Below are 18243 nucleotides of genomic sequence, written 5' to 3' on the forward strand. Positions count from 1 at the left end.
TTAATAATAATAATAATGAACCAATGCAAGCTGCCAAACCAATCAATGGTTCTACCCAGTGCAAAACCTACAAACCACAACAATGGCTGGCCCAGCAAATTATTTCTATTGGTAAAAATGTAGCACTTTTATCTTGGGGTGATAAATAGATTTTTAATTGGAATTAAGGCCTATTGAATGAGAGCTAATTCATGACTAGTACTTTAAACATAGCCAAGTGCCCGTGGTTGGAGAGATCATAGTCCCTAGAGAAGAACCAACATCTGTTACCTACTTAGGTCATTGTAAATTTTTTCTGTATTCTAAATATCTATTTTTATATTTACTGATAAGTGTACCTTTCACCATTCATCAAAGAAGCTTCTTTTTGCAAAAGATGGAGGTGATTAAAAGTTCCACAACTTATCACAATACAGAGGATAAGTGACTGTGAGATGCCCAACACTAACTGACATATCTACAATACAACCTCTACACCAAAGGCTCAGAAAGCATTGTGGAAGAGGAACAGAATGTAAGAGCCAGAATGAGAAGACATCTGCTGCTAGATAATGCATTCTAGACATGACAAGGAAACTATACCCATGAGATCACCACAAATGATAGTCTAATGAGATCTACATAATGACAAAATCATTTGACATTTGACATGCCAAAGTGGATGTGGAAATTTCATGGGTTCCAACCCAAGATGAAGAACTGCAGGCAATCAATGAATTCTCTAGTAGGGAGAATCAGTTTTCTCCAGGTACCAGCTCCCTCAGAGGTTATCTAATTCCAAGTGGGCAGCCCTACACACAGGTACACATGAGCACTGCTAAATGGACTCAATGTGTTATGTACATATATGTATGTGTGTGTGTATATATATATATATATAATCAAAGATAGGGATAAGAAATTGAGAGGGGGTTGGTATATATGGGAGGATTGGGGGAGGACTTGAAGTGATGGAAATAATGCTAATGCAATATCCTTGTATAAAATTCCCCAAAATAAAATGATGGCATAATGAAACGATTTTTGTATGCTAATTTTAAAGTTAAAGAAATGATATTTCACAACACAGTGATATTGACACCGAAAATACTATTAAAAATAAACAAAATTAAACCTTCTGAAGTAGGTATGAATATTATTATAGGGCTGAGAAAATTGAGACTCTCATCAAGTAAACATAATTGGTGATGATAAAGGTGACATCTGCAACAAGTCTTGTCTGTATGCAGCATTCTCCAGCACCCTTAAGTTGTAAGCCTCATCAAAGAAATTAAAATATACATAGTGTCCTTTATAATAATTAACATCATCATAAGTGAGTAAGAGATAGACATAATTGACTGAATCTGTGGTTTCACTTGTAAATGTCTCATATTCATACAAATAAGAGCATTACAAAAGTGATACATCATAAATTTAATATAATTAACTATGAAAAGAGTATCATTGTGATTTGTCCAGTTGAAAATTACTCATTGATATTTATTCAATGAGTAATGAATTTAACATGGTTTTATAGCACTTAAATTCTAATGAGAAATTTATGGACTGGGAATGCAGCTCAGTGGTAAACTTCATGCCAAACATGCAGTAGTCACTGGCTTCAATCCATAGCACAGAAGAAAGTAAAAGTTAAACCAAACAGAAGTCCCTAGTCTAGTAGGAAGTTCATATACTAACAAATTCAGCATAGTATAACACATATAATCATGAGGGCAAGATAGAAGGGCATAAGACATACAATAATGAAAGTCTAGTGAAACTCTTACAGAAGAACTTATAGCTATATTGTAATTAAAAGTGTATGCATAAATGCTTCAATTTGCTATGGATACAAAATATGTTTCATAAAGAAGAAAGTATTTTAAAATCAGATTCAAGAAAACTAAGGAGTGTGGTCAAATTTCTACGCAGCTGTGCAAGCGAATGTAGGTGTTATTAGAGAGTCTGCACTTCTCTGAACATGATAGGCTGCCTCAAATATGACCCAATGATGCCCCGACAGGCACCCTAATCTGTTTTCTACTTTCTCTTTTTTATGTGTGAACCAAATGACATTCTTCTAACAAACATAATATGGGAAAGTTATGGGATGTTACTTCCTGAGATTGATACAAAAATACTATGACAGTCCTTCTAACTTTGTCTTAGAGCCTTGACTATGAGGGATATAAATTGTCATTTTCTGAGCAGCCTCGATGAAACCAAATTGACAAGAAATTACTTTATCTGCCCTGCATATAATGATATCTGCCTCAAATAAGGAAAAGTGAAACATTGATTCTAGCTGTTGGACAACTTGATTACTTAACATGGGAAATACTGACCCAGAAGTCTCCAGCTTAACCCTTCCTAGATTTTTTCAATCAGTAAATGTTTCATCTATTCAATTTTGATATAATATTTTCTGTAAGAATAGATAGCTATCACCTTTTAATAGGGACAGATGATAACGAACCTAGATAGGTCACAGTAAAAATATTTTAACTTAAATTGAATAGCAGAGTAGCAAAACAAATGACAGAGGAGCTGATGATTATGGGTATGTGGTATTACAGGCAAAGGTAGGACATAGAAAAGCCTGATAGAAGAAGTGCTGGGTCCAGTCAAGAGCAGTGAAGCCTGTCAAGAAAAATGAAACTAGGAAATACACAGGAGCAGAAGTTTCTGGTAATTAACTCCAAGGTGACAAGAGAAGGAGAGTTCGCAATGATGTTTAGATTTGTGATTCAAGTGATTGAATATATGAAGGGGTCTCATTTATCCTCTGAAAGATCATGAGAAAGGAATTTGGGTTGGGAGGAAAAGAGGACAAATAATAACATCCATTTTAGGCATAGACGATATTTGAAGTGCTTAGGGTGCCGTGGAGATGAAGTATGAACAAACTGAAAATTTAAGCAAAGGGAAAAAACAGGAAAAGAGAACCCACTATCTGTTGAATCCCAAATATCTTCTGTGACAGGGACAGAAACATGTCTCAGGAAGGGAGGAAGAGTTTTAGGCAGAAATCAGCAAGGAAGGAGAGTTACAGTAGACAGGAGCAATATGCCAACATCAGCAATAAGAATAGCTGCCAGATGCCTGGCAAGTACTTGTAGAGATCTGGAAGCATCTGGCAGCCAGAAATCTTCAGCATCTGGTAGGCCCATCCTTGCAACTGCTGCAGATAAACTTCAGAATATCATTCTGCCTTCCTTGTCTGGAGCCTGTGTTCTGGAACTCGAGTAACTTGTATTTCCTGTCACGTTCCAAGATTTGTGAAAGGACACATTCCATCAGTATACAGATAAGTATTCTAAGATTTTCATACTTTATATCAATGTGTGGAAACAAACAAAAACTTGTCACCTAGTTATTGGTCGTTTGGGTTGCCTTGAACTCTGGCATTGGCTAGTACTTTCAAACTGGAAGTACGGGTATTGGACTTTACTCTCTGAAAACTGTTATTAAAATCATGATGAAACTGTTTTTCAGCCTATGGGCTAAGGTCAAGTGAAATTGTAACAATCTGTCTAACAAAGAAAATATTTAGCAGAAAAAGCTACATACGTAAATGTGTATTGTTTTATTTCCTCCATCAGACATGTCCCCTGGACCATTTTTTCCTTGCTTTATTAATCCTCTTCCTACTTATTAGTCAGAACAACAATCAAAAGCACAATAGTTCCTGCTGAGCTACAAGTAATGAAAAAACTCCACTCTCAAAATAGCTCTTACTTTTTAAAGCAAACTATTTTGTCCCTCTCCCAGAACAGAATTCAGATAAGCACAATATGGCTCTTTAGGACTTTCCATGGTCCTCATTGTTTGTTTTGTCTCCCTGTCATGTGAGAGTTCAGGGCAGAGGGAAAGCTTGAGGACTTGCTCATGTGACCCAGGAAGCAAGACCCATGTTTACCCTGGAGATTGGAAAATGAGTTAAACAGATGCTGAACCATATGGACTGCAAGGCAGCGCATGCCCTTGGGAGGTCGTTTCACGGGTATTTGCTATACCAATTGGAAAGTTAGATGGCTTCTGTTTGCACTTATTTATGTGATGTACAGGGAAGAGTGCTCCAAAATCCACATGGTGGTATGTGCCAGGTCCCATGGCTCACTCCATCAGCTGTGCCTGTGCCTGCTGTTCACTGTGTCCTTCTAATAACATGGAGAGTATTCAGCGCTCCTGCATGGTAAAAGCATGATCAATGTGCTGTCTCTTTCAACTCAAAGGATGATCTTTTACTTCTGCAATACCAGATGGATGCCGATTTAATTTTTTAGTAAAACCCTGTGACTGAGCAACCCAAACATGAAAATTCAGAAACACATGTTCATTCCTCAGACATCTCAGGAAGGGAGGGATGTGATGATATGAGTATAAATTTAATATCTAAATTGATATTCTTTCAGTTTCTTCTAGTGAAAGATACCTAATTTTTATTCTTTTTTATTAAGTGGAACATATGCAACTTGAAGAAAGAGGCTTGCATACAACATGCAAAGATTTGAAATTCCCAAGAACACTGTTGCTTTGAGCTACTATCATCCAGTTCTTAAAGGAGTTTAATGGTCACTCTGGGACACTGATCATGAATGAATGACCTATAGACACCCAGAACTGAGGTCTTTGATTACCTCTTCAGAACAGGTGTGACGTTTTGTTTAATTGTTTTTAATACGTTTTGGACTGTAAAATCACCCATAGTCAACGTGGGGAGACAAAATGTGACATGGTGACAATATTTCTAATCAATTAGTGACCACAATGGAAAGTTGATAAATGGGAGGCCACAGGGTGCAGATCCAGCACCCTCATCCATGGGATTTGATTAGTTTCCTACATGGATCTTATAGGTTATCCAGGTTGGCCAAATAACTCAAGAGCCCTTATACTCTGAATGGGATGTATAAGAAATTCAAAGAGATCCTGACAGAGGGGATCAAATGCCCAGGAGGGTGTGCAGTCTTTAACCTCTGAGAGTGGCACCACTCGACAACCAATTCAAAAAGATGAACCATATAACTACACAAGCAAGGATCAAGCGCTGTCTGCAGCATGAATGTCACTGACACATTCCCCTCCAGAGCCTCTGAGTAAGAGCTCAGGTCACAGACTTCGAGATTTCTGTTATGAGATGCCAAGCATTGTAACCAGCTGAGCTCACCAGACTTCAAATCACTCTGACCTACATATCTCTGAAGTGACAAATGGGTGCTATTTAAACTGCTTTATTTTCAGAAGCTTGGTTAAGCAGCAATAGGAAACTAATCAGTATGCCTTCTCTGGGGTGTTGAAAGTATGAGACGGAATCAAAGGCATGAACTGAAAAGGATAGTGATCCTAGGGAACATAGGTAGAGAATAATAAGGTTGGAGAAAAGTGGAATAAAGTTAATACCTGCAGGGAAAAGGGTTTCAGTGAAGGTGAGATGTGGAGATGGTCTTCTTAGGAAGGGTTTTGATTCAGAAAAAAAGTGAGAAATTGGCCACGGAGAGGTTCTAATGCTCTAAGTGTGATACACACTCAGGCCTATGAAGACAGAGCATTTCCACAGTTTATATAGTCTCTTAAAGGTTTCATGATTTATGTGTCAAGAAAAGGGCATGAAAGACAATGACTTCATACCAGTTGAGGGAAGGAAACTTCTACATGGTTTAAATTTAAGAAACGCCATTCAAAGAAGGCTAGCATTGGTGTTGGGAAAATGACTCAGATAGTAAAGTGCCTGCCACACAACCATGATGATCTATGTTCAAATCTCCCATGCCCACATAAAAGTCAAGTGTGGTGGTACTCACCTGTAGCCCCCGTGCTTCAGAGAAAGATACAGAAGAATCCTTGAGACTTGTTGGCTAGCCAGTCTAGCCAAATTTGTGAAGTATGGGTCCAATGAGAGACTCTGTCTCAAAACATATGGTGGAAAGTAAAATAGGAAGACATCCTGGCCTCCACATGCACAGATGCCCATGTGCATGTTAACTTGTGTGCATACATGCACACACACAAACATGTCCTCATATATATACATACACACATAATAAATGAGAAGACTGGCTGACATTTAAATCATGTATGAAGTTGAACTTGGTGCTTAAGGATTCTATGGCCAAATATCAAGTTCGTGTACCCCTTTTCAATAGCCAGACATTTTTTGGTACAACTTCTCTCTTCATTATTACAGGTACATCTAAAATTTGTTTTTGCTCATTGACTGATATCATTTGTCGCTGTAGTTTCTTTTTATAAATATTGAAGACTTCAACAAATCAGTCAGTAGTTGGAGTTAAATTGTAATTCATATATATATATATGTGTGTGTGTGTGTGTGTGTGTGTGTGTAAATTTGAACTTTATTCAAACTCAAACAAACCGGTACTATCAAATATATCAGTAAACTATTTTACATAATTGTAATATCCCCAATTACTTAAAAAGGAAAAGATATTATCACAAAATATGTCTTAAATGACTTTTTAATGAACTACTGTGCTAGTAAAAAGGATTGTATAACATATTTTTACTCCTGTTTCAAAGGACAAATGCAGCAATTTAGGTTTGAAAGTGACTAGTTTCTATAAATCATGTTTCATGCTTCCTGTCCATTTCACATAGTCTGATGCCACATAAAACTGTGCCAACGGCTGAATTCAGTCTTTCTAAAGTTGCCTAGTAATATTTACTGCAACTTTCATGTGAAGTAGTGCAATGTTTAATGTATTTTTCCTATTATGACACTGACCTCTTCTTGCTCATAAGGGAAAGTGCTTTATCAGTTGAAAGAGTTCTGTATCATGTCTTATTTTAATTTTTCTCTTTACCCTGAACATATGACATTGTTTGCTTAAAGCTTGACCATTTTCTTTATTTTCAAAAAAAGTTTGGAAAACCTAATGTTTAATATGTGCATGTAAACGAATGCTGTAAGACCATGCACATTAGTGATCTTATTTTATCTTAATTACATTTTTGTATAGATTTTTAAAAATGGTTCTCAAAGAAGATTTGGTGCAATGTATTATAATGTATATTTCCACAATGAAACACACACAAACCAAACCCAGGTCCCCTGGGAGAGCAGCCAGTGCTCTTAATGGCTGACCCATCTCTCCGGAACCCCTAAATAAAATCTTTTTAAAAAAATTAACAAAACAGAAAGTAGCAATTTTATGTAGGTTTAAAATCTGTGTCAACATCATAATGCTGAAACTTTCAGGATAAATGTGACCAGAGGCTTTGAGGTGAGAAAACATCATCAGGACAGGGAAATAACAGCACAGGAACAAAACCCCTTGGATCATGTAGACTGAGTCATGATTCTGACCATACTTTTTCTAAGATACGTGACACTGGGTAAAGTATGTATAATGTATAATCCTCATAGTGGTTATTAATATAGAAAAGTTAAATTACTAATTCATATAATTTTAGTAAGTTAAAGCAAAATAGTAACAGAACCACTATACAGAAGGACTGTGTAGGACTTCAGATTATTTCTCTGAGCCATCCATTTTCCAAAATATTTGTACTCCTTCATCAAATGTCCCAACAATCTTTTGAGTTAGATACCATGGTTCTCCCCATTTTACAACTGAGAAACATGAAATAGAGAAAAGTTAAATAAGTAGCTCATGGAGGCACCTTTTAAAATGAACCTGGATCTTGACTTCAAGAGCTAGTGACCCTGAACACCCTGTTATATTGCTCAGTAAAGGAGCTGATTATTGTTGTTGGAGATAGAGAAAAAAAGTTCTGTCCTAGACCTTAAAGTGCTATGAATATTTTTCAATGGTTAGGAAGAGAAACCATGGACAAAATGGTGCTTTAAGATATCTGTTTGCACATTCAACTGATGAGATATGATGTGTGTTTTAGAGGCACATAATTGTAACCATAGTTTAGAATGAGTGATTTTTAAAGATTGGTCAGTTCTTTCATCAATTTCTGCCTCCTTTAGTGACAGTTTTGATGAATTAAGAGATAGATAGTACCTATCACATCCTGCTCGAATCAATGTAATTGCCAACCAATTACAAATGTAAGAAAATGAAATGCCTTCCATTCTTCAAACTGAGTTCATAAGTAAATGGGTAGTATTTTATGTAAGAAAATTATTAAAGAACTTAAGTTTAACACTTCTTATGATCAAGAAATTTGCAATGTCATGACTGTAACTTTCTGTGTAGCTACATCTGATTTGAGTTTTCTCTCAAAATCCTAGTGATTTTAATATATTCTTTTAAAATAAGATTTACTTTATTTTTATTTATATGTATCTCTGTGTGTATGCATATGTATGTGCTGCTGTGTGTACAAATACCCTTGGAGCCCACAAGAGGGCGTCATATCCTCATGACCTAGGGTTACAGGCAGTTGTGAGTTGTCCAATATGTGTGCTGGGAATGGAACTTCAGTTCTCTGAAAGGGCATAAGGTGCCCCTCACTACTCAGCCAGCACTCTTGCCTGAATATTCTCTTCCTAGAAAAATATATAAGGAAATCTACCTAAGAGCTTTTAGTATTCTTCGTATTTGTTATTCTTACTATCCTAGACAAATTCCTCTGTGCTCCATTCCATAAGATAAAGAAGGGGAAATGGCATTTGATTGACTAGCGAATTTTCAAAGATTTGTTGTCGAGTTTTGGGCTTTTTTATTTTTTTTCCTTCTTGATTTGAAGAAAGAGAAATGATTGTGCCAATCATGAAAAATCTATCAACTCATGTGAGATACAAAGCTGCCTTGGTCTTCTCATTTGCTTTGGGGACAGGCTCAAATTATATTCAATTGGGAAACCATTTATTTTCACGTTTCCATACAGATGTGCCATTGTTACTGAAAGACCAACATCTTTCCAACATAATGTGAATCATAGAAACTAAACTGTTCATAACACACTAAATAAGTCCAATCTCAGACTCAAAAATAATAAATATGCCACATGGTGGTTCATGCCTTTAAACCCAGCACTCAAAGGCAGAGGTAAGCGGTTTGCTGTGAAATCAAGGCCAGCCTGGGCTGGTGTACAAAACAAGTTCCAGGCCAGCTGAGGCCACATATTGAGAGCCTGTCTCAGAAAAGCTAAAAAGTAAATATAATCACAAGTATGTGGTATACTGAGGCAGGGCAAACATGAGATCAAGGCAAAGCTGATCAATATGAAGGAGGTGTCTCAAAACAGAAAGAGTAAATACCATTGAAACATCTATTATTTTTATAATATTGACTGAAAGAAGACTAGTGGCCACTGGAAACACCTTTGTAATTTGAGCTTTCATTTCAAGAGGTTAAACATTAACAACAAACACAAGTAACATTAATATGCAATTTAATAAGAATTTAAGCTCCAATTACATCCTAGAGAAACAATGTTATAGATATAATAGAATATAATACTGATTGTCTGATAGATGGATATTTCCATATTTACTGATGTGATTGCTACATGACCCAGAATCTTATCCCTAAATTTTCATTAACTGATCTTCAAATACACGAATGTCACCAAGTTTAATGTACTTTATTTCAAATGTATTAGACATGATATCAAGAAAGGCACCATGGAAAATGAAGCAGGATAAAAGAATTTTCTCTTCACATGACCACTCATTAAAATGTGATTATTCTTTTCTAACATTATATACCTGTAAAAGAAAAATGCATGCCTAAAGTTAAAGGAAATATATAGCATTGTATATTTTTATAGCTAATTGGAGAAAGTAATTTACTTGTCTTCCATCCTGGCAGTTATTATCTGTGAAGTGAATTCTGATGGACACTGGTGAAAATTAAGATTTCTGACTGGCATCATCATGAGTGACAGCCTACACACAGTATATTAGTCACTTTTCTGTTGCTGTGATAGAAACACTGATCAAAGCAATTTATAGAAGGAAGGGTTTATTTGAATTTACGCTTCCAGGGGAATTACAGCCCGTCATGGCAGGGAGGCATGGTGGCAGAGGTGGCAGAGGTGGCTGAGGGAGGAGCAGAAGCTAAGCTCTACATCATCCAGCAGGCACAGGAAACAAGAGAGTGACTGGCAATCCAGCAAGGCTTAAGGACTCTCTAAGACCACCCCCAGTGATGTGCTTCCTCCAGGATATCCACACCTTCTAAGACCTCCTTAAACAGCACCACCATCAGGGGACAAAATGTCCAAATACTTGGAGCCTAAGTGGAACATTTTCATTCAAACCACCACATTCCATTCCCTGGCCCCCATAGACTCATGATCATAAAAAATGCAAAATGTATTTAGTCCAACTTTAAAATTCCCCATCATCATTACCTGTCTCAATACTATTCAAAGTCCACAGTTGAAAGTCTCTCCTGAGACTCAGGGAAATAGCTTAACTCTAAGCCCCTGTAAAATCAAAAGATAAATTACATTCTACCAATATACAGTGAAACTGAATACACATTACCATTCCAAAAGGGAGGAATAGAAGCATAGCAAGGAAATACTGGACCAAAACAAGATCAAAAACCAGCAGGACAAACACCAAATCCAGTAGCTCCATGTCTGACTTCTGGGCTTAGCTGGCTCAGCCTCTCCAGCTTTGCTGTGTGCAACATACATCTCTCTCTTTGGCTGGTACCACTCCCTGTGTGCAGGCCTTCTTGGCAGATGTCTCACAGTTCTTGCATCATTAATGTTTTCTTTGGGTCTCCATTGCCAACCAGGCTTCACCTTCACAGCTTCATGCAATGGCCTATCTGGGCTTTCTCTGTGCAGAAGTACCCCTGCTGCATGCTGCCTGGCTGGCCTCAGCAACTCTCTGAAACTGTGTCAGAAGAACCAATGACCCCTTCACTTTTGCATTTTTAATGCCTCCTAAAGCTAGCACCAGGTGAATGACACTGACAAGTTTGACTGCAAATTTGGGTTGGACTCCAGCTTGCCCTATCCATTTTAGAAGCTTTTCTCTTCAGTGATCCCTGCAGCATTTTCCTGTCACAAGTTAGAGGCTTAACTGGGTGTGATCTTGCCTTGGAGGCACTCTCTCCATTGTTTAAGTGGGAATCTCTAGGCCCCTCCTTAATCACTTTAATCTCCTTATCAAAGACATCTTCCCCAGCACATGCCAAGGCTCTAATATTAATCTTCTTAGTGCTCTTTTTCAATCCATCCTGTACAGTCTGTATTTCTTTCTGCCCTATTTGTTCTTTTTCACTGTAAATCTGTGTAAAATTCACCATTAACAGCCATGCCACCATTTCTACATTAGGCTGTCTGGAAATTTCTTCTGCCAGAGAAATTAGTCCATTGCTATTCAACTTAGCCTCAGGCAAGCTTTTCTGTCCAGGGAAGACTCCAGCCAGACTCTTTGCCAAAATATCCCAAGTGCTGCTTAAATCCTTATTTCCCTCTAGAACTACATTGTTCTCAGCACTATGTTCTTCCAGGTACCTAGTAGAATGGCCTGTTAAGCTCTGCTTACAGCAATCAACTGCTTTTCTAGCCCAAAATTCCAATGTCTTCCACATTCCTCCAAAACCCCACATGGTCAGGTTCTTCACAGCCAATAGCCCACTCTCTGGTATCAATTACTGTATTAGTCACTTTTCTGTTGCTGGATAGAAACACTGACCAGAGCAATTTATAGAAGGAAGAGTTTATTTGAGCTTACGATTCCAGGGGAATTATAGTTCATCACGGCAAGCAGATAGGCATGGCGGCAGAGGTGGCTGGAGGAGGAGCAGAAGGTAAGCTCTACATCTTCCAGCAGGCACAGGAAACAAGAGAGTCACCAGAGATCCAGCAAGGCTTAAGAACTCTCTAAGCCCACCCCAGGATAACCACCCCTAAGACCTCCCAAAACAGCACCACCATCAGGGGACAAAGTGTTCAAATACTTGGAGCTTATGGGGTACATTTTCATTGAAACCACCACACACAGTTACCATCTACTGGTAGAAGACCATGTGACACACATTCAGGTCAGGCCCAAGATCACAGGGTTTATTCCATCTGGAAATCAGAGCTAATTTCTAACATGTTGATGGGACTCCTTCCTTCCATTGCTGCCTTGGATTGCTTTTCACACTAATTCTAAAGAAAAGTAAGATTCATTGTTTACAGAGCAAAAGTCTAACTAGGAAATTCAGTGGTCAGCTCTAAAATAAATAAATTGAGCAAGATAAACATCAATTTTTACAACTGATTTTGAGTACTACTTCTGTAGATACAAGAAATTTCATGATGAAATCAGTATTGAGAATGACTACTAAAAATTTTCCAGACTCATCTCTTATTAATATGAAAAATGATAGTTTAAAATTTCCACCTTCTAAAAATGTCAATATGTCTGTTTTGAATTGATTACAAACTGTTTCTGAACTATTAGGGTTATATATTAATAATTACCATCTGAAATTTTACATTTAGCAATGACTATAAAAGCATTGAAATAAACATGTTTATTCAAAGATATTTAGGAAGCTGATATGCAATAATTTATGTATTAAAATAGAAAAATCATTCATCAACATCTTTAGGATAAAATTAATGTCTACTAAGTGTATTTAACAATAAACTATCATGAGAGTTTATTTTGTAACCAGCAACAAATTTATTCTTCTACAATGTTGTTTTGTAGTAAAACTGAGACTTAGCTGTGGTTGTATTTACAGCAAGGCTTTTTAGGAGGTGACACGGACACCATAAAAGTGAGGATCTGCTGACTTTAAGAAGACATTTTGAGTTCTCTTACAGGCAGAAAGAAGATCCTGAGAACACAGTGGAGGCAATCCAGTACAAGCCAGGAGGAATGTCCTCTCCAGAAACTCCCAGAGACACTTTTAGTTTTCACAAATGTGAAAAACAAACTCCTGTGACAGCACTCAGTCTGACAACCAGATTCAGCATCCTGAGCTGACAAGCAGTCATGTAGGGGCAATATTAACCATTCCTCCCAACAGTCTAAAGATTGCAACTCCATTATTTATTTATTTTCTTATAGGCTAAATAACTGAATTTGTAAACTAATTTTAATGCAGCTATGATTTATGTCTTAGCATCTAGTGGAAAGAATTCTAATGCTATTTTCACCTAAAATAAGCAAAATAACTTTGGAATAATTTACATTTTCATATACCCATATCATTTGTCATCTGTTATAATCCTTACTTCTCAACATAATGGAAATATTTTAACATGATAGCTTTAGAGTTGCAAGAACCCTTGTGTGCCTATAACTTTACTTCAGAAAACCAGATTCATGTTCACTGACTGTCAATACATCAAGAACTGTGGAAGGCATGTGAAATGCTATAACTTTTCAAATCTACCCCTAAGTATCATTTTATCAATTTTCAGTGAAATAAAACAACTGTGGGTCCCAGAAGGTAAGAAACCCTACCCAAGGACAATCAGCCAGACTATCAAGTTTCAAATTCAACCAGCAGCAATATCCAGCTTCTCTCTGCTCTGGCATGCCACCTGCTCCGTGCAAGGAAAGCAACCACTGTCCTGTGAGCAAGTTTAGTGCTCAGTATCATGAAACTAAAAGTTTCTGGATTAAACTGATTCTCATTTCTCTCTAGCAGTCATTCTCCTGGCTGGATATATGACTCTGAGTAATATTTCAACATCCCAGTTCCTCAGTTTCCTCCCTGTTAGAGTGGTTATGTTATAATAGCATAATCCCACAAAGCCTTTGGGAGGAAAGAGAAAGTGTGAGCGCTGTTGGTAGCTCTGTCCAGCTCTGCACACTGTTTCTGCATCTTTCTCTTCTGTGGCTACTCCATTTCTTTTTTCTATTTTCAGTCCTCCACAGAGTAGATACTAACCAATACTTACTTGTTTTGTGATTTCTGGTTTTATGTCTATGACAGTTCTCTCATTTTCCAGAATATAAAATCCAAAATGGTATTTGACTTCCATGTAAGAGCCTGACAGTCACACTTAAATGCTTAAGGAAAATAAGGGTGTAGTCAAAGCTGTCAGGACTAGATGGGGATTGTCACACAGGACTGGGCATTTAGTGACAGGAGCAACACAGGTGAATGTAACTTTTCTCTCTCCATTTTTACACATCTTTGTGTGCTCAGAAAGGGAACCTTAATATTGGGAGCCCATGAAAGAGTCTATTCAAAATGTAGTGATGAACTGTGTAATGTATGTTAGTAATTAAAAAACTGCTTAGTTCTCTTCTCAGGATTAAGAGCTTCTCAGAGATTGTGAATAAGTTAAGTGAACATTTAATATTCCTTTGATACATGAATTAATGTGCATCTTTGTATTACATAATTAAAAATGTCTTTGATGTGAAGGTCTTAGATTTATCCTAGCAAATTAAGTATTGAACAACTGATCTCTACGTTTTTTCATAAGGTACGCAAGTCAAATCAATTGATGCTGAGATTGGATGTTGGCCATCGCAGAGATGATGCAGTGGTTTCATTGGAATCTAACAGCACTATATGTCTTCTGAGGAGGAGGAAGGCATGGTGGTCAGTTCCTGAGAACTACCTTAGTCGCTTAGTATTTAAACAGTAAACACAATTTAAAACATGTCAAGAATGAATGGCACATAATCAAATACTTGAAGAGACTCATAATGCAGGAATGTTTCCACTTATCATATAGGCAACTTTAAGAAAAAAATAGAATATTAGCAGTAATGAAAATGATTCCAAGAAAGTAGACAAGATTAGCTGGAAAACTAAACTTTTATTCTACATTAAATGAAAAATGTACTAGTAATAAAAGAAAATATCACATTAAAATGAGATGCATGCAGCAAAATTAGCTGTAACGTGTTTGAAAGCATTGAGTTCACATATTGAACTTTTCCTATCATTCATACATCATAGTAAAATAGCAACTGTGTATTGCACTATATAGAACTATGGCAGAGACATAGCTCTCCAGGCCCTTACACTATTTAATGAAGAGGTCTAAGAGTAGGTTAATATCATGATAGTTATTCTCCTTACAAAAAGAAGTTTTATTTATGTATATATGTGTTTGTCTGTGTGGGTGCATGACATGTGTTTGCTGGTGCCTATATCAGAAGTTATCAGATCCTCTATTTCTAGAGTTACAGGCAGCTGTGAGTCACCTGACAAGGATGCTGGGACTGAACTTGGATCCTCTGGAATAGCAGAAAACACTCTTAACTGCTGAACCACTTCTACAGCCCACAGTTATTCCATTCTAACAGAGGGCACCAGACCAACTATATCTAGCTAACATAATCCCATCGGGCTCTCATTACTTCAGTTTCAGTCACAGGTTCTGAATTTGATCACTTTCTGCCTTCAGTGTAGACATGTGCTGTTACTTTGCTGGTAATCACTATACTGATTTCCTCTCTTATTCACAAATGTGACTGGGCACCATCTACCTTCAAAGTTCATCCTACTTAAATGATCAACTACTCACAGCCCAAAGATTTCTTACTTTATACAAATTTAACATTAATTCTTTTCTGAAGTAGCAGTGGGAGTTGGAGGAGGGGGTCTCATAATTTGGTGTAGGGAGGAGTCTCATACTTAGGTGTAGGCAAGAGTTTCATAATTAGGTGCAGGGAGGAGTTTATTTGTCACAATAGGAATATATTGTATCTCTGTGAGATTGAGGCCAGCATGGTCTACATGGCAAGCTCTTGCTTAGCTGAGGCTAAAGGAAGTCCCTGTCTCACAGAGAGAGAGAGAGAGAGAGAGAGACAGAGACAGAGACAGAGACAGAGACAGACAGAGAGACAGAGAGAGACAGAGACTAAAATTACTAAAGTAATTCCAAAACATAGAGCAGAATAGCTTGATTTTCACTAGATGAAGTAAGAAAGAGGAAATAATTACTGAATAAACAATATATTCCTAATGCAAGGACAGACATGCTTCGGTTTTTATCTACCTGATAACCACAACCACAGTGCTGGACTGTACTAGTGCATCCTCTCCATTACTGTGACAAAACACTCTTATTAACATTGACTTGGGGAGGAATGGGTTTATTTTGTCTTTTATTTCGCGGGTTACAGTTCACGAGGGAGCACAAGATAGGAACTCAGGGCAGAACCTGGGTGCAGGAGTTGGTGCACATGCCATGGAGGAATGCTGCTTACTGGCTTGCTCCTCTGGCTATCTCTCAACCTGTCTTCTTATATAACATGGCCCCATGTGCCCAGGGGTGGCACCACAAACAGTGAGCTGGGTGCTTCCCTATCACTCAAAAATCAAGAAGATGCCCCACAAGCATGACCACAGGTCAGTCCAATGGAGGAAATTCCCCAGTTGAAGCTCCCTCAGCCCAGGTATGTCCGGTTGACACCAAAGCTATACAGTACATGGACACAGCACATCCCTTGTGACTGTCAGAACAGGACCTTCTATTCATTTAATAAGCTCATATGAACCCTAATGAAAACCACAGCATTTCTGCCTCTGAAACTGGTTCTCTTCCCTGAAAAAATGTCAGTTTCATAAAACAAAAATCACTACATTGCAACATTATGGTGATGTTTGCCAAGATAAGACAAGATACTAGAAACAAGAAGTCTTTGATAAACTGACCATGGAGTAACTGAATAACAGTGAAAATAACAGGAACTAGAATAAGAGAGGAAAGGAAGGAAGGAGGGAGGGAGGGAGGGAGGAAGGAAAGAAGGAAAGAGAGATGGGCTCCGTTGATAAAGTGCTTGCTGTGCAAACATGAGGAACCCAGGAAAAGGAAGAGGTAGAAGGTGACAGGAAGGGAGAAGCCACAAGAGACAGAAGAGAAAAAGCAGAGGGAGAAAAATCTAGAGGGAGAGAGTGATGGAGACAGAGAGGGAGAAGAATGAGAGTGAGAGAAAGATAGAGGTAAAGAGATGGGGAGGAGAAGATGGGGAGAAGGAAAGGGAAAGAGAGACAGGGGAAGAGGTAAAGAGAAACAGGGAGGAAGAGGGAGATCGACAAGGAGAAAGAGGGATAGAAAGACAGGGCGGGAGGGGAGAGAGAGAGAGGGAATGGGGTGGAACTGATAGATTTTTAGAACTGGTGCCAGTAAAATAATGGATTTACAAAAGCCTTTATTTCCATAGTGTTTGCATAATGCTAGATATTTAAATTCTCATGCTGATATTTAAACTGTGAAAGTAACAAGAGATACAAATAAAATTTAAAATACAGGTGACATTTTTCAGCAAGAAGAAAATTACAGTATCATTATAATCTTCAAGTATCTTTCCTTAATTGTTAATGTTGAGTCTTCATACACCAGTGCAAACAACTATGACCTCAGTATGCATTGCTAACCTGCATCAGAACCCTAGCAGATAATATGGTTTACTCTTAGGGAAACATGGCTAAAGAGACCCAGAGTTTGGTACTTGGAATTCTTGCCCTATTGTTAAGGCTGAGATGTAAGTACAGAATGAAAAACTACCTCATATTATTACAAACGTTTCTTTGTCCTAAAGTGACCTTTGAGCCTGAATAAAATAGCAAGATCTGCAGTATTCTGATGTCCCGGAGCTCAGTTCAGTCTACAAATGTATCACACTTTCTAAAAAGTTGTATCTTGAAAAGGTTTAAAGTTATCTAATTACATATCTACTTAATTGTAAACTCCAGAATCATTTTACATGGAAATTAGCTCAAAAAAGTGTGGGTATTCCAGATATTTAAGATGAAAGAGTGTAAGATCATAGACATCAGTGAAGTGTCCCATATTCTCTTTGTTTTGACACAGACGACTGGAGACATAATATTCTTTGCCGAAAGGAGAATTCAGAAGCATATACGGGTGCCCCTCTTTCTCTTCCTCTTTCTCTTTTCCCCTCCCTCCTCCCCTCCTTCTTTCCCTTCCCTATTTCTTGTGTTTCTCTCATTCTCCGAGTCTTTCAATATACACTCTGCAGTCTCTTATTCTTTAGAATTTGGTGAGTTGTGGCCTTCTGTGTGCATCACACTCTGTTGTATAAGGAAGCTTTATGGGCGAGAATTGAGGGATGCATTAGTTTTCTCATTACCCCTTGTTCTGCTTTGTTCCGTGAACCTTAGGTGTAGAGCTTTGTATTAGTCAGGGTTCTCCAAAGAAACAGAACCAGTAGAATGAATATGTATAAAGATTTATCAGCTTAGCTCACAGGATAGAGTCCGAGTAGTCCAACAATGGCTGCACCACACTGGAGAGGCTGAGAATCTGTAGTCGCTCAGTCCACAAGGCTGGATGTCTCAGTAGTCCCAATCCGGTGCTGGAGGTCTGACAAATTCCAAAATATCAGCTAGTCTTCAGTCTACAGCAGCAAGATGAACTCACCAGCGA

Source organism: Nannospalax galili, unplaced genomic scaffold (assembly GCF_000622305.1).
Source record: "Nannospalax galili isolate Female #2095 unplaced genomic scaffold, S.galili_v1.0 scaffold243, whole genome shotgun sequence".
In the NCBI taxonomy this organism is placed as follows: Eukaryota; Metazoa; Chordata; class Mammalia; order Rodentia; family Spalacidae; genus Nannospalax; species Nannospalax galili.